The sequence below is a fragment of the Lonchura striata genome, chromosome 14, assembly GCF_046129695.1.
Source record: "Lonchura striata isolate bLonStr1 chromosome 14, bLonStr1.mat, whole genome shotgun sequence".
NCBI lineage: Eukaryota > Metazoa > Chordata > Aves > Passeriformes > Estrildidae > Lonchura > Lonchura striata.
The window spans coordinates 10274525-10296988 of record NC_134616.1 but is presented as its reverse complement, the minus strand read 5'-3'; the positions used below and the strand labels follow the sequence as shown (position 1 = coordinate 10296988).

The 22464-nt window shown below is 39.2% G+C and overlaps 1 protein-coding gene across 9 annotated transcripts in view; it reads left to right on the top strand.

The window, feature by feature from the left end:
• The window catches only part of TENM1 (teneurin transmembrane protein 1), a 794184-nt gene that overhangs the window by 471558 nt on the left and 300162 nt on the right, over nt 1-22464 (top strand). For 4 of the 9 annotated variants that reach the window (XM_077786547.1, XM_077786544.1, XM_077786545.1 and 1 more), the window contains exon 1: nt 13659-13857. The exons of 2 other annotated variants lie outside the window; for them this stretch is intronic. The gene's annotated coding sequence lies outside the window, so the exon portion shown is untranslated. Of the gene's footprint in view, nt 1-13060; nt 13076-13658; nt 13858-13935; nt 14025-14341; nt 14572-22464 lie in introns of those variants that run through there. 3 more of the 9 variants (XM_077786540.1, XM_077786541.1, XM_077786543.1) reach the window with 3 other exon arrangements.

The following is a 22464-nucleotide window of genomic DNA, read 5'->3' as shown; positions in this document are numbered from 1 at the left end:
CCATTTATAATATAATTGCTTCCTAGCTCAGTCTCTGTTACTAATTCTAAATGAATGTTGTCAAATTGCAAAGTGCATATTGTTGTCACTATAACCTGTTATTACACACTAATACTGTGTGTTAATGAAGTGTTAAATATCCAGAGCTGCCAACACCTTGATCCAAGGGAATATGAACACTATGAATAAATGTCATACATGGCTAAAGTGATAAAAATTATTGAACATTGTTTTAATATATTTTTAATATAAATTAAGTATCTCTTTCTAAATTAAGATATCTAAATAATCTAAAGGGCCAGATCTTGGCTTCCATCTCTCTACATTAATTTCTTGTAAACTATTAATTCTCTTTCTTTAGGGTTCAATTCTCCAAAGTGCTGCAGCTACATTGAAAAGGCTGCACGCTCTTGCTTTGTACTTGATAATAATAGTGTTCAACACTTTGTAAGCTCATGTCTTGAATAATCAAACTTATTGATATCAGTAGCCTTATTCAATATTTAAAATTGCAGTTTAGAAATGTACTCATTTTTCATGTGAAGAAAGGAATATGATGAAAGTCTACAGGGCAGTGATGTGCCTCAGAAATCATTCTACTGAAATGAATTACTTTTTTGACTGAGTAACTTCAGAAGGCGTTCACATCAATATGGTTTATAACACGTGGAAAGGAAAATTGACAAGAATTCTTTGGAAAATAGAAGCACTGCTTTCTCACCACTTCATAAACACTGAAATATATATTCTTTTATGTAAGGATGAGTGAAGGGGTTGAGATGTTCTTTGCCATCCAGCCTTTTTAAAGGAATCAATCTTACTGAAAACCACAAAGATGCAAAGTATCAAATGTAAAAGGAAATTACATTGTTGAGTGTGGACAGTACTGTCACAGAAACAGGAGCACATTAGGACAAGCAATACTACTTTTATTAGTAGCTGTCCTTCCTAGGAGATTGCTTAACTCAGCCCATTTAACAACCTGCTCCTTGCCTTTACTTTTCAAAATGCATTGACATTTGCCCTTCTTATTTCTGGACTCAGCCAAACAAATCCAATAGACTGGGTCCAAGTATGGAAAACAGCAGTGTCATAAAGCTTAATTTCAATAACAAGCTTCAGCAGCTCAGAAAATGCATACTCTTCATTCCTCTTACAATGGAAAGAAGTATCATTTAGCCTCTAACAAGGAAAGAGGTAATGAGATAAAGATTTAATGCTTGTGTTTATAGCAGGCCTGTGTGAGATTATCAACTGGTGTAAAGTTTGGTTTTGTTTGATGGGCTTTTGAAGAGGTTTTTTAGGTTGGTCACATTTTTAAAGAAAAATTTATATTTCTTGAAAATAGATTGCTAACAATTTCTCTTAAAAGGAATAGTATATTGGTTCAAAAGAATCTGTACAGTAAGCATTATGTACATATCTTCATGCAGCTAAATATCAAAAGTTATTTTCTACACTTGTAAAGTTATTACATTTTTCTGTTCTGTTCTTCCACACAATACCAAGAGGGATTTTTCACACTCCCATGACATACTTTTCATTAACAGAGACTAATGTTCTTTGTGCCAGTGCTGCTCTAACAGAAGAAAAAATAAGGTCTGGAATATAGTCCAGCTGCCAAACTGGGAGCAGGACCTAATTTGAGTAGACCTAACTTAGTGCTGGATTCCTAAGATGGTGACTCTGAAGCAGTGCCGTAAGAGTCTTTACTTATTTTTTGCATTACTCCCACATCATCAGTCAGTAAGGAAGCAGGAGCTGCAAGGTGGCTCAGATTTTTTCCATTTCTCCTCAGCCAAGATTGATTCCAGCACCACTGGCTGCAGTAACTCCTTTGACCCTTGCAGTTTGCATTCCATCAGTTCTGGTCCTCCTGCTTTTTATCTCTAGCAAGGATGAGGGAATAGGATTCAGGAAAAATGTCAGCAGTGAATCCAAAAGGCTGAAAGCCATTGCATTTAGTTGCAGTTACTGAGAGGCTTGGCTAGTTGTCACTTTTATTAGTTTTGAGAAAAAATAAATGTGTGTAATTCTTTGCTCTCCACGACCACTGAGAGTTTTATGGAACAGAAGCTCTTTCTGCATTTGATAGGTTATCCAGCAAAAGGATAATTACATCAGATGAGCTCTCTGAAAAAAAAAAGTTATCTTTTTCTGGCAACTATGTAAAATTATCAAACAACTGAGAATTGTGGCATTTATAGTAATGTGAGATCTTTGAAAGAGGAAAAAAGTAATGCATTTAAATCTGAAAAATATTATCTTTAGCTGTAAAAATTTGTTGAGATAGATTCTATTTAGCCATGTTGCATGGCAAAGCACAGTTTTAAGAAGTATTACTGCACTTTTCCATTTATCTTTCAACTCTGCCTATATTTCATTATTATTTCTACTCATGACTCATAGTACTTCTACATTTTTCTACTAAGATTGACATATCTCATTTATTTTCACACCAGAAACCTTTCCTATGCATTTTCACAGCCAGATATTAGTTTCTTTTAAATAGTACATAGGCTTAAGGTCCTATTTTTCCAAATTCTAAAATTCAAATCTCTGTGAGATGCTATACTACATGTACATCCCATCAGTAGACCACAGGATATGTAATAATATTTCTCTACCAAGTTAAGGTTCCCTACTATGTGTGTATATATATATATATATATATATATATATAAATCTAAACACATATGTGAGCCAATCCATTTGCAAACAACTGAACTGCACATAATTCACTCATTTATAAACAGGCTTCTCATCCAGTCATTAGTTTTTATACCAAATATTATGTTAGATTGTTTGAAATTGATTGTCCTCTTCCCATCCCATACACAAACAACATAAAGAAGCCTGAGGTGAAAGAGGCATGAGGGAACTCTCTGGTGCTTTTGTTCTCATTCCCATGAGAATAATTGTGTTTCTGATCCACTGCTGCACAGTGAAAATTGAAATTAAAGATTTTGCACTTTGGATGAATACCAGAAACATTAAAATTTACTTCAAGTATAGCAAAACTGTAAGTTTAACTTACTGGCCCACATCCCCATGTGTTATTTAGTCAGGTTTACATACTCAATACATTTTCCCAAAGGCTATTGCAGATTTACAATGCATTCTGCTTTCCTGAAGTACTTGCATGTCTACAAAGTACTACTGATAAAAATTAGATATCAAACAAATGAGATGGGTGTCAGAAATGCATAAATAATTAATTGAATGCTAGTTTACTAATAAATATTACCGAAAAGACCAATAGGTTCCAAAAGAGTATTTCCCTTATAGCTTCTTATTTAAAGTGCAAGGGTGTGATGGTGTTTAGGAGGCTGAATTATATGTATCTGGATTTATAATTAGTCCAGCTATTAACCTTTTCTCCAGTTTCTCTCTTTGGTGATATACTGTACTATAAATTCCATAAGAAATTACCTTGCAGAAAATATGGTTTTTCATAAATGCCTCATGTATATTTCATAATCACTTTTAATTTATTTATTCTCCATCTGATTCTCTACTGTCTCATACTGGTGCAGTTTTACCTGTGCAAGATGGATACAAACAGAATTTTGTGATCACTTAAAGAAAATGTGGATTTTTTTAGTGGGTTTTTTTTGTTTGTTTGTTTGGTTGGTTGGTTTTTTTTGTTTTTTTAATGCATGTGAATTACAAAGCTTCCAAAGGGTTGAGGCAGCTCAGAACTTCGGGTGAGGAGTAATGTGCCTAGCAGAAATTGCAGGCAGACCTAAGGCACTAAATCACTGTGTAACAAAATTATCAATTTTTATTCCTCCTGAGGCCATAATTGCCCAAACAGAAGTGTGTGTACATATATCTCTATATATTTGTATATACATACGTATATAAACAAATATATAAATATCTATGCACAGATTTCTGCAGGTGACCAAGATTTCTGCACCCAGATCTCTAAATGGGTTATTTTTAAAGAAGTTGCATCAGAACCTTCTGCTCAGAGCTGATGGAAGCCAGTAAATGGGTGCCATTAATGCTGAATTAGCATTGTAAAACTGCTGCACTTCACAAAAGCCTGCCTGAACACAACCCAGTCTGGATTCTTAAAATGGCTGCGCATGTATTTGTAATTTGCCATCCATTCAGAAGCTGAAAAAAAGGAGAGATCAAATTATCTAACTCTTCACAGGAACTTCAGAAAAACCAAATACAATGTTGTTGTGCTGTAACAGTTTCTAACATATCTGTAGAATGTGTGTAAACGCAAAATACTTGTTTTAAAGATATTTTAATTAATTGTTCTGTTACTTCATATTTTTTAGAACTGTATGTTGATGTCTATAGGGATTTCAGAAGTCAAAACTGACAGTACATATTTAACTGTCATAACCACCCAGCAATTACATTTAGCTTCTGCATTCTCATCTAACTAGCCTTGCAATCTAGGAACTTCTGTGCATATTGGGATTTCTGTAAAAGTTACCATTAATGAAATAGAGTTTTAAATTTCCCTAGGCTCAATCTAGACATTAAGAATATAAATGTAAATTAGCAGAGAAGAGCAAGCAGACTTGAATACTAACATTTTCGTCCCATAACTTTTAGTTAAAAATGTGCTACAGAATGTGGGATCCAGCCTCATGCAACTGGCACCCTCAAACTCCATGAATAATTATCAGAATATTTCTGTAATTGTCTATGTGCTTGCTATAGCACTGTAAGACTCAGACACCATCCGGCTACAGATTATTACTGTGTCTGATAAATAATTCCTGTCCAATTCCATTTTGACTTGAAGACTGCTTCTAAAAAGATTATTTTCTGCTTAAAAAATCCAGTTATAGAACAAATGTGGCCACACTGTTCTACTAATTTCACTTTTTACTGGCAAGACAAATCTTGCAAATTCATTGCCTTTTCCTGACATTTTTATAGCCACCTGCAGTGCTTACTTGCATTGCAGTGTATTTTGTATGATCATGGGTGTCCACACTCTGCTTTTGTTGACTCTCTATCCCCATCACCACTGATATTCTGACAGTAAGCAAGTGGAAAAAGAGAAGTAGTGAGAATATTTAGGTTGTACATGCGCTCTTAGTTCAAACTATTGAAATGGTTAGCAATGAAGCAACAATTCTAGTGATAAAACCTGAGATTTTTATACTTGAAGAACAGCTCATTTTAAAAATTTTCACAGTGATTAAACACTCACTACTTGTTATGACCAGCTGCATAATCTAACTCTTTACCCACTCAGAATCACTAATCTCTTTCAATATATGCTGATAGCAATGACCATAACTAGAAGACAGTAAGGGCTGGAAGGACAATGATGATATAAACCTCACTTTTCAAAGTGCAAGTGAAGTGCTGAAAAATGTTTGTGTTTTCTGCGGCTATTCAGGATTATTATCTCATTGGAACAATGGGTTGAATAAATTAAATGAATAGTTTGTTATAAATAGAGTGATCATGAATGCTTTAAATGAAAGTATTTTTATCCTGTTTTCTTTTGGAGTAATGAAAAAAGTGATCGGTCGTAGAACTAAAAAATAAGCTGGAAGGCATCTCAAGAAATTTTTGATCTTACTCCTACTTGGAGCCTGGACCTTTCAAGTTTGAATATTTCCAAAGACCCCTCCGGGCAACATGTTCTAGTATTTCCATGGTGAAAACATTTCTCATAATATCTAGCTGTAATTTCTCATGTGTGCCTGTTGCCTTTTTTCCTGTCCCAGCCTGCTGAACTTGCTCCAGAAAGTTGCTGTCTGTCTTGTACTAGGGGAGCTCTAAACCATCTGTCAGGTGTGGACTCAGACATCCTGCAGAGAGGCACAGCATGGCTCCCCCCACCTGCTGGATGCAGCCTGGCCCGCTGTCTTCCAGGGATATTTTGCTAATTCTTGTTCAGTTTGTTCCTCAGGATCCCCAGGTGCCCCTGCTGCCCTGCCTCACCTCTGCACTGTACAAACACATGATCCTCTGCACCCACGTGCAGAACTTTGTGCTACTCCCGCTGAACTTCCTGAGGGTCCTGTGATCCCAGGGCTGTGCATGGACCATCCACCTCCACTTGGTATTCTTCACAAACTCGCCAAGTGTACACTTTTCCCACTCTTCAAGCTGTTAATAAAGGCATTCTATGTTCTCCTGACATCAATGTGCAATAGAAGTTAAAGACTCTGACAGCTATCCATGTGGACGGATGGATTAATGGTTGATTGCTGTGTGTTCCTGTTTTTCCAAAAGGAACCATATGAATTGACAGTATTTTAAAGGATTAAAAACATTCTCATTGAATCTTGAATAAAGGAGTATATATAGATTTTCCTGAACGCCTGCATGATAATGGTGTAAGCCTCAGAAATGTTTGTGTGAAATAAGATGCCTTAATTTACTACTTCAAAAAACTCCACATCCATCAGTTTCAACCTGCACTTTTTGTGGGAGTCATTTGAGAGATTTTGCTAACAAATACAAAGCTGAAAAAAAAAATGGAATTCCCTTGTAAAAATTTGAGATTCTCTATTTGCTCCAATGTAAGTGATGCTACAGGATGAATACATCTGACAATCTTCTACAGCAACCTTTGTAGTTTCCAATAAGAATTACAGAAATTTGCTAATGGATTGTATCCTAAGTTTTGGGTCATTTGGTTTGTTTCATTTGGGTTGAATTTCTGTTCTGATTTTGTTTGGTTGGTTTCATCTTGTAGATAATGTATTTTTTAGCACCATTTTTATGTTACTTATCAATTTTCTGACAGTTTCATCCTCAGTTCTGAAGACAGTTCAATGTCTTCCTATCAAGTGAATTTTGGGTTTGAAGTTGTTAGAGAACAGTAGCAAATTAGTCCAGCACAACTCTCGATTACCTTTGTTATGGGACAATTAGGATACTAGCTTAGGCCACAAATTTTATTGCACTTTCTTACAAAAGTGAAGGTAACAAGAAAATTCAAGGCATCACAATTTTCAGTGAGATGCCTCTTAAAAAAACCCTTGATTTAAAAGCATTTGATGTAATTTAAAAGAAATTTTTTGCAAGCTTGCCTCCTAGGAAGCACTTGGGAGTCTAAGTAAAATTTGAATGTTTATGTTTTAAAGCACTTTTAATGCAAGAAATCTGTGTATAATTATCTCTAATTAGTCATCTCTTCCACTGAGATTTATACTAAGCATTTAGTCTTCCTCTACAGTAGATATTTCCCAGGTTTCTTTAATAACTAGGACTGTCAGACAAGCTGATCTCAGGATCAGATTTCAAACTCATTCCATTCTACCTGTTGCTTCAGGACATTTCTTAATGAGGCCAGAGTTACTTTCATGTCTAATTAAGCTGAAGAGATTAAGATATTTAGGTCTTGTTTTTGTATACGCTCCTAAGGGAAAAGTAAATACATAAGCAACAGAGATCAGCAGAAATACAAGAAAGAAGAAAAGCAGCAGGAACACAGGGGATTATTATGTAATATAAGGGAACAGGAAAAGGCTGGGTAGATTATCCTGCCTAAAGTATGTTCACTTGCCTCAAAAAATATTGCACTGAACTGTAATTCAGAATTCTCCATAACATGATAATATGTCTTTATCGGATGAACCTGAAAAAGAAATATGGAAGAAGGGACTTTATGTCTTTATAAAATATATTTGAAAACAGATCCTGATTAGGATTTCCTATTTATACCATAAACTGGAAGGTAGCCATGAGACTGATGAAACAATGTATCCAAAATAGTCTATTAAACATGCCTTTGTTTTTTATGTTCCTTGTCTTCTCCAGTGTCAGCTTTCAATGCAATGAGAAGTTTATTATTTCATTTGGGAAAGAAATGATCCCTGTTTTATGGAAGTTTAATCTTTCTTCAGAAGTGCCTTACCTTAGTTCCACTCTAATGGGCAAGTGGATAGACTCAAACCTCTTTTAACATGTATTCATACTCTGGAATGAATGTTTCAATTGAATATTTTTCAACAATGCTTCTTAATAGTCATCTTTCTTAGTAAAAGGTTTCTCAAATCTAGTTTAGGTACAGCTTTCTGCAGTACCAAAGAAGTTCCCTCTAAAGGCAGCAAAGCATTTAAACTAATTTTTTCATACCTCCAGCTCCTTTCAATTACCTGGGAGTATACTTATTGATACATTTTGCATGTTTCTTTCATGTGAATTTAGGGGTTTTCTCCATTTTTTCTTAAGATCTGAAAATATATGGATGCTCTTACATATTTTTTGCCTTTTCATTCATGACCTAAAATTCAATTTTATTCGGGTCTTGGAGTGAAGATGGGAAATACAACTGGCCTGTTTGGAGGGTTCTGGAGTTCAAACCAAAATAATGAAGAAAAAAGTTCTCTATGTCAGTTGGAAATTGATTTTTTTTTTTTTTTCTCCCCAGTTTATTAAAAACCCCAAGTTTAATTTTTAACTAATTTTTTTTTTTTTTATCTTAATAGATAGTATTTCTTATAATGAACTTAAGGCACATGAAATGCTGGTACTGCTGCTGGTACTGCAGCTACACATCGGCGACCACCACCCAAGCCAGGCTTGCTGGGAAGTGGCGAGTCAGCCCCGGTGCCAGGAGCATCAGCACCACCTTGTGTTCATGGGATAGGAAAATCAGCCAGGAACACGCCTCCCCAGCCAGAACCGCGGCGCTTCCTTCTTCTCCCCATAGCTCGCAAAGGAAGGAGCCACGCTTGTGGAAAAGATGCATATTTTTTGCTACTGTAAGTTTAGAATAATCGATATATCCAAGTACAGGAGAATTTATCAGGAAACTTGCTTGCATTTTTGGTCAATGCGTTAGACAGCAGCCGCAGCACATGAACAGCCCAACTATTGCCAGATTTTTTCAGTAGGCATCTTGGAAGAAGACAGCTTACAGGTGAATTTTGTGAGAAGGTTTGCAGTTATTCACAGGAGTTCTTTCTGAATGTGAGACATGACACTGTAAAACCTATTCTTTTCTTTTAAAATTTAAAAAAGGAGCAAAGGACAGTGTCATGTAGTGATGGAGAGCCTTGAGAGAGAGTCAGTATCATGTTTGGATTCCTTTTTCATAGTCTGTAAACATTCTACAAGGCACTGCTGCTTCCTTCAGTCTTTTGCACGGTAGAAACTGTTCTGTAAACAAATCTATTTCTGGTACATTTTTCCACCAACTTGACTATGAAAATGCATCGGTTTTCATTTCTTTTTTAAAAAAATCAGCTTCTCTCTATCCATTTGGTTCTGGGAGTACAGTTTCTGGAAAGAAATATCCCATCAGAAATTGCAGTTATATCTCTCTTGGCTCTACTGTATGAAGTACAGTTTCTAGCAGAAATTCTGGGGCAAAACCTGTTCAGGAAATGGTAATAATATGGATGTGCAATTTCATAGACAGTTTTCTACACCTCAATGTATTTAACTTAGCTTCACAAAAGTCGGGTCTTCTCTCTGAGAATGAAACAAAATAGTCATTTTCCCTATGTTCAGGCTCTTCTTTTGGTCTAGAAATTAAAAACTTTTGATTGGAGTTTCACAGCTCACTTTCACCTTTCTTATTTGAAAATTTGAATGTTCCCAGACTAAGTTCAAGACTGTGCCTGTATGTCGCTTTAATGCAATGTATCACTGTTCAGTACCAACATACTTTAAAAAATGTATAATGACATGGTATGCTTGTAAGTATAGAAAAAAATGATCCTGATTCTCTTTTACTCTTCAGTTTGTGCATCATTACAGAGAATTTGCATCGGGGACAGTTAGACTTCTGTTTTGATAATGTTTTACATCCACACCTCATGCACTTCTATCAGACTGATATATCATTTTAAAAAATTGAATTTTTCCAAAACTCCTGTGCAAACTCTGCATGATGGATCAGTCTCATTAATTTCATCAAATATAAACCTGGATTTAAAAAAAAAAAAATGCAACCTTGTGCAGTATGGTTGGGATCCCATGTTGATGCACACTACAGGATCTTCCTCAACAGTGGCCTTTTACAGGTTGACAATGCCTCTAATGTCCTTTTAATTTTTCTCCCCATTCCAAAAGGGGCAGGGCACTGTTATTGGTGCCACTCAGTCCCTTCTGTCACTTTCTGTCAGACAGCTGGGATCTCAATGCCCTTTTTATTTGGGTAGTTTACCAGCAGTGTTAAGGGACTCACTGTAAATATTTCATCACCTTTCTGAAATAGTTTTCTCTTTTTCTATTGAAAAGACAGAAAGAAACTAAGTCTTTCCAGTACCTGACAGGACAGAAAGAGAGCTGTACGAGAAACTCTTTACAAGGACATCGAGTGACAGGACAAGGGGGAATAGCTTCAAGCTGCCCAAGGGTGGGTTTAGATGCGGTATTAGGAAGAGCTTCTTTGCTATGAGCATGGTGAGGCACTGGCACAGCTTGCCTGGGGGGCTGTGAGTGCCCCATCCCTGGAGTGTTCAAGGTCAGACTGGATGGAGCTCTGAACAACCTGGTCTACTGAAAGGTGAGCCAGCACATGGCAGGGTGTTGGAATTAAATGGTTTTTAAAGGTCCCTTCCAACACAAACTATTCTGTGATTCTATGAAGTTGAACCTTGTATTTTGTGTATTTAGCATTGGGATCTGGCTGACCTCTTGCCTCTGTGTTTTGAAGTCTTTTAACTGTAAGAAGGAGTAATTTCCACAAATGGTAAATCAAACAACCACTTCAACTAGTTAGGGAAGTGTCTTATGTTCACAGTTGTCAGGAAAGCAATCTAGTATAAACTAGGATAATTCCCCAGAATTTTGGAGAAGTTTTTGAGGACTTCATCTGATTGAAACAAGAGAAGCACAAAGAGGAACTCTCAGCATCATTCTCAGAAGCACAGAGAACTTTGGTGAATGGTGATATCCAGCCCTAGGTGGGTTAAAAAGTTCCTCTTCAGCTGTGAGACCAGCAGCTGTGTCTCAGAGATTGTTGCAATGAAGGAAATTATCTCTATTGCCACAGGAGGCATAAGAATAACTTAAAACCAGTTCTTCAGCATAACTCACCAGGTAAAGACAATGACTGACTCAGGCGGTTCATCTGAACTTGAGAGAGCCAAAAGGTGTCAAACAAGTCCTCAGCATTAGTGCTGCAACAATGAGTGTTGAGACACCATCCCCTGCTACTCACAGAGAAAATCTCCACTGCAGAGAGCTGTAATACTATAGAAACCTACCTGTGTAAGAAAACGCCATTTGGCACCAGCAGATCTAGCAATATTTTACTTGTTGCTTTCTTTTAAACTAGTTTAGCAGGCTTGGCTGCGAAATCTGAGGGTCAGACCTAAATGCAGTTTGGTTTGATGTGCTTAAGGACTCTTGTTGCCATGTGTAAAAATATTTATCCTGATTCTTGGAAAGCTCTCTCTCTGTATCTGTTCCTTCTACTGGAGCATTTCCCCTTAACTCTTATTGTCCCATGCATATTATCCCATGGGATCCTCACTGGAATCTGTTCCTATTTCTGTTGGAGCTTGCATGTAACACACCAAAAATTCCACACTTTCTTCTGCATCTTTCTCATGGAACAATGCATAGTATGTGCATGGTTCTCCAAGCAACTCTCTTTGAGTTTCTCTAACTCACTAGAGAACATCCACGGGTATCTGAAATTACCACATAAATATATATACACGTGTATGTATATATATATATACACACATCAGACACTCCACTTGATACCTGGCAACAATTTTCCACTGCTGAGTTGATCCATTTTGTTTCATTTACCTCAGCAGTGGCTGAAGAGACAGAGGTAGAATTGAATGTGCACCTGCAATAGTTACTTTTCTATGCCTTCCCTTGATGAGGCTACCATCTTTTTATGACTACTATATATTAGTGATTACAACAGGCAATTCCATAGGATTTCAAGAATTATTATTAATTTGTGATCCTTGTCTGCCCACAGCAGAGCAATATTTATTTGCCTTTGGTACTATCTTAAAATCTGGAATCCAGATGGGTTACCCATCTTGGTTTATGTTTCTGTGACTAACATGATGACTTCATTCAAGACCTTTTTATTTCTTTGGTTTTGAGTTAGATAAAATGGATTGAACATGGAGCTAATTTTTGTGTTAATGAAAACAAGGTCTGTCCAGAGAGAGAAAAAACCAAAACAACCATGTCTACTGGGAAGGAAATTTACCTTTTACTTTAGGCTCAGAAGAACTCAGACTGATCTATACTGGTAAGGAATTACTCCACCCACCAGGACTAAAATTTGAGAAGACTGTTTTGGCTTAAAATAATTGACTTTTAGAAATAGTTAATGATGGAGATTGTTTGACAAGCTTCAAGATTTATGAGAAATAGATTTGGTTACTTCTGGCTTTTCTGGGCTTCCTGTAAAAGTAATGTATAGAATAACAGATTATTTTACCTAATTTATTATTTTTATTTATGCATTCCAAGGTATTATAGAAGTACCTTGAAGATGTTATTTTCCCCAAATACTTATGTAAACACCATAAACTAACTTTCTGAATGAAGTTATGTTCTGAGGCACAGAACAGAGTAAACAAAAGGACTCCACTTTGGGTGGTTTGTGCAGAAACTTACCAGAGACTTACGAAACTCACAAAGAAGTAACAACAATAGTGAATTACACACTTTTCCCCAATGTTTTCCTGGGGCTGAATGCACAAGCTAAATGATGTAAATAACCTCAGTGATTTTTAGGAATTGATAGATAGGTGTATGCAGTATCCATGTGAACATCGAGCAGCATGATAAGCCAGGTCCAGCCTCAGAGGCACACATTTTCCAGTTCCTTGGATTGCTTCAGCACAACAAAATTTTTACGAATAAGTGTTGCTGCAGAATTAGCGTTGTGAAAAGAGCAGGTGGCAATAACCTTTATGCCTTGCATGCCTTCTTGAGCATAAACCGTGTAGAAATGATGAAATTATGGAGATCATCACCAGCTGAAGTTCCCCTGCACTAAGACCCGGGGCTGTTAATTGAGGTGGCCACAGGAGATCCCCACTTAAACTCAGATCGCGAAAGGAAAGCTGCTGAAGCACCTTGTATAAATCAGCGTCCCTCTCCCAAGCCTTAATTCCGCTAGCGGTCTGATTTCCCGAGCAAGGTAAATTATTTAAAATATGTTCTGCGCTACACCCCGAGGCGGAGGCCCGCCGGTGGGGCGTTCTTTCCTCCCTTTCCCCGGGCCGGGCGGCGGATCCCCGCGGGGCCGGGGCAGCATCCCTCCCTCAGGCGAGCGCAGCCGCCGCACCTGCCCGCAGACTTGGCGAAGTCCGCCCGCACCCTGCCCGGCGCGGGCGGGCCCGGCTCGGGCGCCGCTGCCCGGGCCCGGCGCCGCCCCTGCCGCCGCCGCGGGGCAGCCCCGCCGCAGCTCGCGCCCCCTCAGCCCTCGCCCGCCGAGGTCGGCGCGAGGCGGCTCGAGGCGCGGCGGTGGGCAAGGCGCCTGCGCAGCTCTCCCGGGCATGCTCATTAACAACGGAGGAGCCGAAAAGGGGGAAAAAAAAGAGGAAAAAAAAAAAAAAGAAGAAAAATCCCACCCTGAGAGCGAGCGGCGCCGCTGACACTACACCCGCCGGAGAGCGGCGGCGGCGGCAGCAGCGCCGGGGCTGCGCCGCGCCGGCCCCGCGTCCCCTCGCGCCTCGGCCGGCAGCGCCCGCCGCGGGCGGCTGCGGAGCGAGCCGCGGCAGCGGCGCGTTCCCCCGGCGGGGCGGAGGGGCCAGGGCGGGCTGCGGGGGAGCCGCCGGCAGCGGCGATGTGGATTTATATTGGCCCGCGCCGCACCCGCCGCGGAGCGGGGCGCGGGCACCGCACCTAGAGGCGATGGGCGAAGCCGTCGGCGGGGCTGAGCCGGGGCGCTGCTGAAAGTTCAGCCGGTGGCCGCGCTCGGTAAGTTTGCCGGGGAGGCGGGAGCGGCGCCGCGGGCGCCCGAACTTCGCGTTTCGCGGGGGGCAGCGGCGTCCGAGCCGGGGCGGCGAGGGGAGCGCCGGGGGTGCCTTGCCCCGCCGGAGCGGGAGCCGCGGGGCGCTCCGGAGGGGTTCTGTGGATGGCACTGGGTGTGTACGTGCGGCTCCGGGTGCGCCGCGCGGGCGGCGGGTGCCGGCGGGCGGCTGCGGGGCTCCGGGGCGGTGCGTGCGGGCACCGCGCGGCTGCGGGAGCGGGCGCCCGGCAGCGATGCCGCGCTCGGGGCTGAGCCCCGGCGCCCCGCACGCCTACAGAGGGTCTCCTTCGCCCGCGGTTGCCGGGCGCGGAGCGGCGCTCCGACCGCCGCCGCGGTGCCAGCGCCGCGGGCGGCAGCGGCTCCCCGCGCCCGAGGCGGAGCGGGCGGCGGCGCGGTGCGCGGCTCTCCGCGGGTGCGGCGAAAGGCGGGGCGCTGCCGGGGGCCGGGCTCCGGCTCCGCGCTGGCGGTGCGGGAGCGCCCGGGCCGCTCGCAGGAAAAGCCGCATCTCCGGTGCGCGCAGGGTGAGGTGGCTCCTCTGGGGCAGCGGGACCGCGCTCGCTCCCAGATGGAGGATGGAGCAGCCCGATGTCTCACCGCTCCTGAGGCGTAAATCCGCTAAACGTGTGTTTGGTGTATGCTCCTGCCACCGACTGTAGGATCTGGTAATCTCTCTTAGTCAAGGCGTGTGTACATACAGTCGTTAGACTGCTCTGCTGCTTCCAGCTGTTTTTTCTCTAAAATACCTTACAGCTGTAGCTTGTGACTGACGGTTTAAGCGTGATGTGGGCTCAGACCGGCTGTGGATATGACTGTGGTACATAGTGAGGAACCTGCCTCCGTTATATTAACTGTATGTTCTTACCGTGCTGATTGGCAACACGTTTACCTTAGCAGTTCTGGGCTTTACGTGTTCTAATACTGAAATCAATGCCAAGAACTCCCCACCTTCCCCTTTATTTGGCTTAAATATATGCTATCTCTTTGGACTGTGTAGTAACTACCTTAGTGATAGTCTTTTATTGATTGTTTTCCCAATATCCATAGGTTGTAGATACCCATCTTGATTGTGCTGATGCTTCCCTGATAATTAACGAGTCAGATACACTGTACTATGGAAATAAATACCAACTGTCCGTGTGGTGGGGCAAGCATCTCAGACATCTTCTGTGTCTCCAAATGGTTTTGCAGTAACAAGCCCCTACCACTCCTAGTGCCTGGCTTTTACCTGTTAATTATGAAGCTTAACGTAAAACAGTTTGATATTTGAAGTACAGAATTCCTGGTGTTGTAGTGAGCACTTAGTGAATCACAGATAGCAAGATAAACTGTAGTAGGGGAAGAGCTATACATCAGAAGGTGAACATAGCCCAATAGCTTTCCTTCTTTCTTGTCCATAGTTTCTTTTCAAAGCTTATTTTATGCATGACCCTTAATGCTGTGGATTAATCTCAAAAGGCTTCTTCACAGACTTCTCCTCAATAGCCTGCTACCACTATAGATATAATATTGAGAACATAAATTCATCAGAAGTTGATACTGTAGTTTTAATATAATTGTGTGTCTTGGGGATTTTGGCTTGGTGGCTTGTTTTAAGAACTCAAGTCTCTAAACTGCTGGGACATTTAGGAACCTCTCAGTCTTGTGTGGTTTTAATTGTTGTTTTAGTGTGCTTTTTTGTTTGCCTTTTTTTAATCACTGTTTTGTGAATGGTTAGAAGTTTTCTGAATATCATATAGCCAATAAAATATTTCTCTGAATATCTGATCTTTAAAAAATCTCAAACAATCAAAACCAAATAAGATCCCAAGAAAATTATATTTAAAATACTGAAATAAAAGTCCTTTATTTTAAAGAGGACAGTTCCTTTCAGTTGCCAAATTTTACATATTTAAATGATGTGTGTAAATAGCAAACGAGAAGATTCTTACTAAAAGCCGCTTTTAAGAATGTAGGAATGTAAATTACTACTCTCAACACTTCAAGTAGTCAGATGTGGAGGTAAATGAACATATTGTATTGATGGCTTATGTGTAAAAATGCCATTGAAGTGTAATCAGTTCTATAAAAGCAGTATCATGTGAGGAAAACTGTGGCACAGGAAATCTATTACTGATTTGATGTGGCATCATAGTTAAAGTGGTAGTTTTGAAAACTGAAGAAATTACCTGGTTGCTCACACTTGTGCCTGTGGTCACATGTGGAGGCGTGCAGCGTTATGCTCTGCAGTAATGGCTTAGGGGTAGGTAGATGTATACTTCCTTCTTTCCATTGAGATAGGAAATTTGGAAGGTTGGTGTTGATGGTAATTGGAGCAGGCGGGACATTATTTCAATGTGATTCATGAGGTCTATATGGTATGCATTTAATTTTTAAATGATCTTAATCTGAAAAATGAAAGAACAATGCTGCTTAATTTATCACAATCTCTGGGCTTTGAATATGGGAGAACAGTTCCCTCCATTTGGGTTGGAGGTTTGTTGCCATTTTACAGACTGAGAGAACCATGTTTCCTGGATTTGCTTCTGTCACAGTGACTGCCAGTATCTCACAATGACTGTAGTGGGACTAGATTTTGAAATGTTTTAGAGTCCAGATACAAACTGGCGATGGGTCTGAAATTCATGAGTTTCTGTTTTCTTGTCTGCTACTTCTTCATTTAGATGTGCCTGTTGATTATATTTGACAGTTCAGCACAGCTGAGTTAATGATAGATAACTTTTGTGAGACCAAACAGACTTTTTACAGTTTTTCTTTTTCTCTAAAGGCCCAGTCCTGAGTCTACGGATTTGAGGACCAAAATTTTCTGCCTTCAAAGTTGTGGAAATAGGATCAAGTCAAACTGTAGTTTGGTAATTGTTGGTGGAAGCAATTTAATGTACTGTAGTTACTAATCTGTTTAGCTTCTTTAGTGTTTTAAAGTGGTAGGTGCATAAAGTACTGTAATACTTACGCAGCCTTTATTTGAGTTAAGAAAAGAAAGTACTGTGTTTGCTTTGTCACCTTTCCTTTGCTCACCTTTAAAGTTCACTTATAATCCCAGTGTACAAACTTTAGATTTCCCAAGATTTTTGTGCATTACATACACAAGTTGATGACAACTCACATTTCTAAAACCTATGCAGAAGTTACCAATAAATATGACAGTATTAAAACAGTAAAGAGGGTTTCATAGTCAGAATTGTGTGGGTTGGAAGGGACCTTTAGAGGCCATTCAGTTCAACTCCCCTGCAAACAGCAGGAATATCTTCAAGTAGATGAGGTTTCTCAGAGCCCTTTCCAACCTGACCTTGAATGCTTCCAAGGATGGGGCATCTACCACCTCTCTGGGCAACCTGTGCCAGTGTCTCATCACCTGTACTATAAAAACTCCTTCCTTAATCTAAATTGACTCACCTTCAGCTGGAAACCATTACCCCTTATCCTCTTAGAGTCATTGTTGTTATCAGTATTTGACTACAGTCCTTTCCAATGAACAAATAAAAATAATTCTTGTCTCACAATTTAAAATGCTTGCTGTGTTTGGGGAAACCACATTAAAGCTAAGACTGGTGATGGTTTTGGTTCAGAAAAAAATACCATGTTTAGAAAAAAATTCTGATGTTTATGATGTAAGGTTGTATGTAATCCTAGGTGGACATGTATTAAAGTGATTCTGTTGCTCTCCTGTAGGGGTTTAGTTTTACACTCTATTGATACAGAAAAGTTACAGCTGGTTATCCAACCTTCTGTTCATCACCAGTGCTGTGTTTCTGTATGATGTTGGTTTGTAACTGGTATGACAAAACCGAAATCCCACTAGGGAACAAAAAGCTCTGTATCTGACTTTAGTTTAGGTAGCATGCAAATCTGTCATCTGTGTGGCAGATAGATCAGCCAGCTACCAGCATATCAACCTTGCCATGGTTCTGCTGGAGCAGCACTGCATCATTGAGGGCTTTTGCATCTTCCCGGTTTCTCAGTGATGCTCATCAAGAGAATCATCATCATCATTTTGCCAGGTAGACACTTAGTTTAAAAGATTGAGCAATTTCCTGAAGTACTGAAAAGTGGCATATTCAAAGTTTATTGAAATCAATTAGAGGTAGACTTGTCCCTCCCTCAGCTTGCCATTTTACTAACTTACTTTTTATGGTTTCTTGAGCAAGCACACAGTGCAGTAATATTTGGCTGAGCTATTACATATGCACAAAAATATTCTGTAGTACAGCTGTAGCTATAGGTTTTAGACTGTGATAGAACTGTCAGTGGTAGGTGCCTACTCCAAAATGACTATCCAATATGTATCTTGCTATTGTTCTGCTTTCTGTGAATCAAACAATTAACAAAGAAAGAGACAGACATGTACTATGTGTCAGTTAATCTCTACAAGTAAAATAAAAGGGAAATTATGTTAAATGGTACTTCTGTTGGATGGAAAGTAAGATTTTGATGCTGCTTAAGTAAAAAGGAGATATTAGTTATATTCTTATCTTGGCACTTTGATAAGCCTGTTCTTGAGACTCTTCTGTTGTATTTAATGATGAGGAGACTATGCTTAAATGAGCAGATTTCAGTCCTCATCCATCTTTGCCTATGGCTGAAACCACATAAATATTAATTCCTTTAAAAAAAGTCTTTACTGGTTGGCTTAAAAATCAGTTCATGTGGATGAAGCTAAAGTCTGCCATTGCCATCTAACTTCAGAAAAACTCTTTTTTAAATTTGTTGATGTTTACGTGTTTTCTGGTTTGTTTGGTGGGGTTTTTTTGTTGTGTTTTTTTTTTTGTTTGTTTGTTTGTTTGTTTTTTTCTTTAAAGCCTTCATACATCTTGAAATTTGATGCAATATAACCTGGAAATTTTTGTGTATAAATTATAGCTGTAGTTAGCAGTATGCAACATGGTAATGTCACTAGTATTTATACTTGACAGGAGAAGTAATTTAGATGGTTCTCTATGTTTTTTGAATAGCTTGTAGGTGTTACCTGTTCATTTAATTTACTATATTAAATGCCATTGGTTTTGCCTTAATGTACATTTAATAAATTTAAAAACCTGTTTGAGCAACGAAAAAGCACCAGAAATACAACTTCAGTGGAAATTGAAATATTAATATCAGTGATACAGGGTTAATTGAATGTCAGGAAAAAAATACCATCCAGAGGATGAAAACTCCTTTACTTGTAACTTGTACATTGCGAGTAATTTCAAGGTGTTTTAAAAGTTGAAATGAGTCCTAAAATGGTGGGGAAAATGCATCCTAAAACTGCAGTTTCTAACTTAACTGTTGCTGTTACATTTGAACACAAAATCTAAAGCAGTTTCCTGAATAATAATGAAACGAGGCATAAAAATTAATCTCCATAGAAAGTCCCTAAGGGGAAAAAAAGACAGATGACTTTGTGAAGAGCATTCTGGTGTGCAAGGAGATGAGGCATTTCTCATATTCAGGTTGCTGAGTAGTCTTTATTTACTTACATAGAAGAAGTTTTGCTACTTCTTTCTCTTACTTTCTTGAGCCAAGTATGTTTAACTCTACTTGCCCTTTCTACAGATTGGGCATGTGAGTTGAGTGCTCTTGTTGCCAGTCTAGCTGGATTCTGATTATTGTCAGTATGTAACTGGTATTTTCAAAGCTTCTCTGTTAAAGTTCCAGTTAGTCTGAAAGAAAAAGAAGCTCTTTTCAAGCTTTCAGAAGCAGTTCACTTCCTGACAGCACTAAAGCTTTGTATCTTCTGTAGCTTGATGTTGAAGCTTCTGTATTGAACTCAGTGTGTTTCCATTTTCTCTTGAACTGATGAAGAGGCAAAATTTGGTGTAACAGATTCATCAGCTGGGAGTGAGGATGGGATTTATTTTGGAGAACTGAGATGTTGAAGACTTGTATATTCTCCGCTGCTGAATGGCCTACATGTTGGATTTCTTGAGTTTGTGTGATTGGGTATCGAATGGAGAAGCTTTGGAGTTCTGTTAGGCATTTGCCATATAAACTTTTGTGCTTTCAGACTTGTATCTAGAAATGGCAGATGTATGGAAATTGGGTGATACTGGAAGTCATCTTTTATGTGTGTTGCACTGAATGTAGACCATATGCTCAAATTAATAAAAATAATCAAAACTTAATTTTTATTTCATAAGTCTCAGAATATGACTGCTAGATCATAGGTGTCTGTGATTTTAAAAACTGTCTTTTCTATGTTTACAGACATACAATTGTATAGTGTTTTATCATTGCTTGCTACTGCCATGCTATCAATCGGCAAACCAACAAAAATGGGGCCCTTGAAGTGTTAGTCATTCCTGTCCCCTGCTTAATGAGTAACCTTTGACATTTCAGTAAACATCAGCATGCTGGTGCTAAGTGGACTGTCCACATTGCTATCAGATGGAGACAAGTTCTCGTTTTTAAAAGAAATTACATAAAGTCAGATGCAGGAATGGCACAAGAGAAATGTGTATTGCCTGCTCCTTCTCCACATGTGCTTCGGTTTGTAGATAAGTAAAGGGTATGGAATCTTTCTAGTGTGTACTGGTTCTTAACAAAGAGAAGCTGTGAGTGTTTGCAGGCTCTTATTTCATCACAACACCTGTGGTCAGTGTGCAAGGTGTTCAGAGGGTGAGCCAATGTATGAGGATAAGCACCAAGAGCTCAGCTGTGTCACTCAGCCAGAGAAGTCCAGCACCTTCATTAGAGCTTGAAAATCTGGAACCATTTTTGTATACCTAATGTGTATTTATATAATGACAAAGTGATAGTGAGTGAATTATAAACAGTTCTAGCATGATGTGATGGTGGATTTCACACCAGAACATGAGAAGCTGCAGTAAATTAAATCATGGTTCTTCATATTTTGGTAATGTTTTATCTTATTGATTGAACATGGAGAGTAAATAAGAGTCATTTTAGGTTAGAAAATCTTTTTTCTTTGCTCATCATCTTGCTGATAAATGGTCTGATCTAAAAATAATGAAATGTGTCTCTGACATCTGTTTGAAATAGATTGTTTAAATAGTGTCTTCAGCTTTTTTGTTTTGCTCAGCCTTTTTAACAGTGGGGATTGCCACACCTAAGGGATAAGTGTAGGGCTGCAGATTAAGTCACAAATGCAAAGTAAATGCACGAAAACATTCAGCAAACATAAGTACCATATCCATTTAAAATATTTCATTGGAATAATATTCAAGATGTACTCCTAAATAAAATAAAGCTATTGAGAGCCCAATATTTTGTATGAAAGGGCATGGTTATAGTACCAGGGTATCCTTAGTAGTTGTCTTTATTTCCAAATAAAACTGAGTGTTTTCTAGATTTTGGGCTTTTTAAAAAGTTGTATTCTATGTCAGCACTTTTCTACGTATGAAAATAGTTACTTTTAGATAGAGGCAGATCTCCAGAAAAGTGTAACCCAAACTGTCCACATCCTCAAAAAGAAAAAAACTCAATCAAGAATCACTCTTCTATTGCATGTTAGAATACAGTATGAAAAATCTACTGTCACCCTTTCTCCTCAGAATTTATAAGCTAATTTTAAAATATCAAGGGAAGTAAAAGATGGGAGTAAAAACCATGGACTGAAATCAAAGGGAAAAGGCTCTTAGTAGGGTGCTACTGTTCAGTGTCTCTGCAGAGAGAGCTCTACTTGCTTCCTCCAGTGTGATAGTATGATACCAGAGAAATGTTGGGCATTCAAGAGTTTAAGTTGGGCATCATTTAGAAAATATTTGGGCAGAAAGAATAGGTGAGAAATAAATTGAAAGAGAAAGAAACCAGCTGCTCTTCTATGCCAAAGCAAAACTGAATATGCTGAAAGTGATTTGAAAATGGTGCAGAGTGAGGATGAGAGATGAGGTGAGGTAGAGCAGGAGAATGAAGCTGTGTGACTGGAGCAGTGACAAAGGCCAAGAGTGTTCCCCATTTGCTGTCATGTTCCAGGTAGGTTGCCACAGGCAGACTCATGCCACTGATGCAACTTGTTAGCAAAATGCTTTTGGCAGATCTGAACTATTCTAAATTTGCCTTGACTGATGTAATCAAACACTGAACTTCTTGTCTAAATATTTGTAGTGACATGTCCATGTGCTTCCCCTACCTCTGAGCTTGTGTTAGACTACAATGGGGTCCTGTATAATTGACTTCTGGTATATTTTTTGTTTATATCAAATCTCATGGGAAGATTCATGGCAACAGGGTCAGTAAAAACCTTAACTTCACAGCTTTTCTAGAGGTTACATTGATTCATTATGTCCATTGAAAAATTAAAAGTGAACTGCTTCAGCTTGGTGTGCTTCTCTGTTCTCTTCTTTAGGTGGTGTTGCTTTGTCTTGAATTTTCCACTTGGATTTGGGTGTCGCTACTTCTTGTAGGTTTTAAACCCAACTGTTACATTCTGAGAAATTGTAAGAAACTTGAGAAGAACAGGAAAGTGTAGCATTTTGGGTTTTTTTCTTCTTTTGTTACTGGATTATCATTACTATATCTGTATATCTACATGTTTGGTAGGTATTTTGTAAAAAATAAAAAAAAAAAATAGCCTTCCTAATTACTTCAGATCTGGAAGGTAGTTAGAAAAATACTTC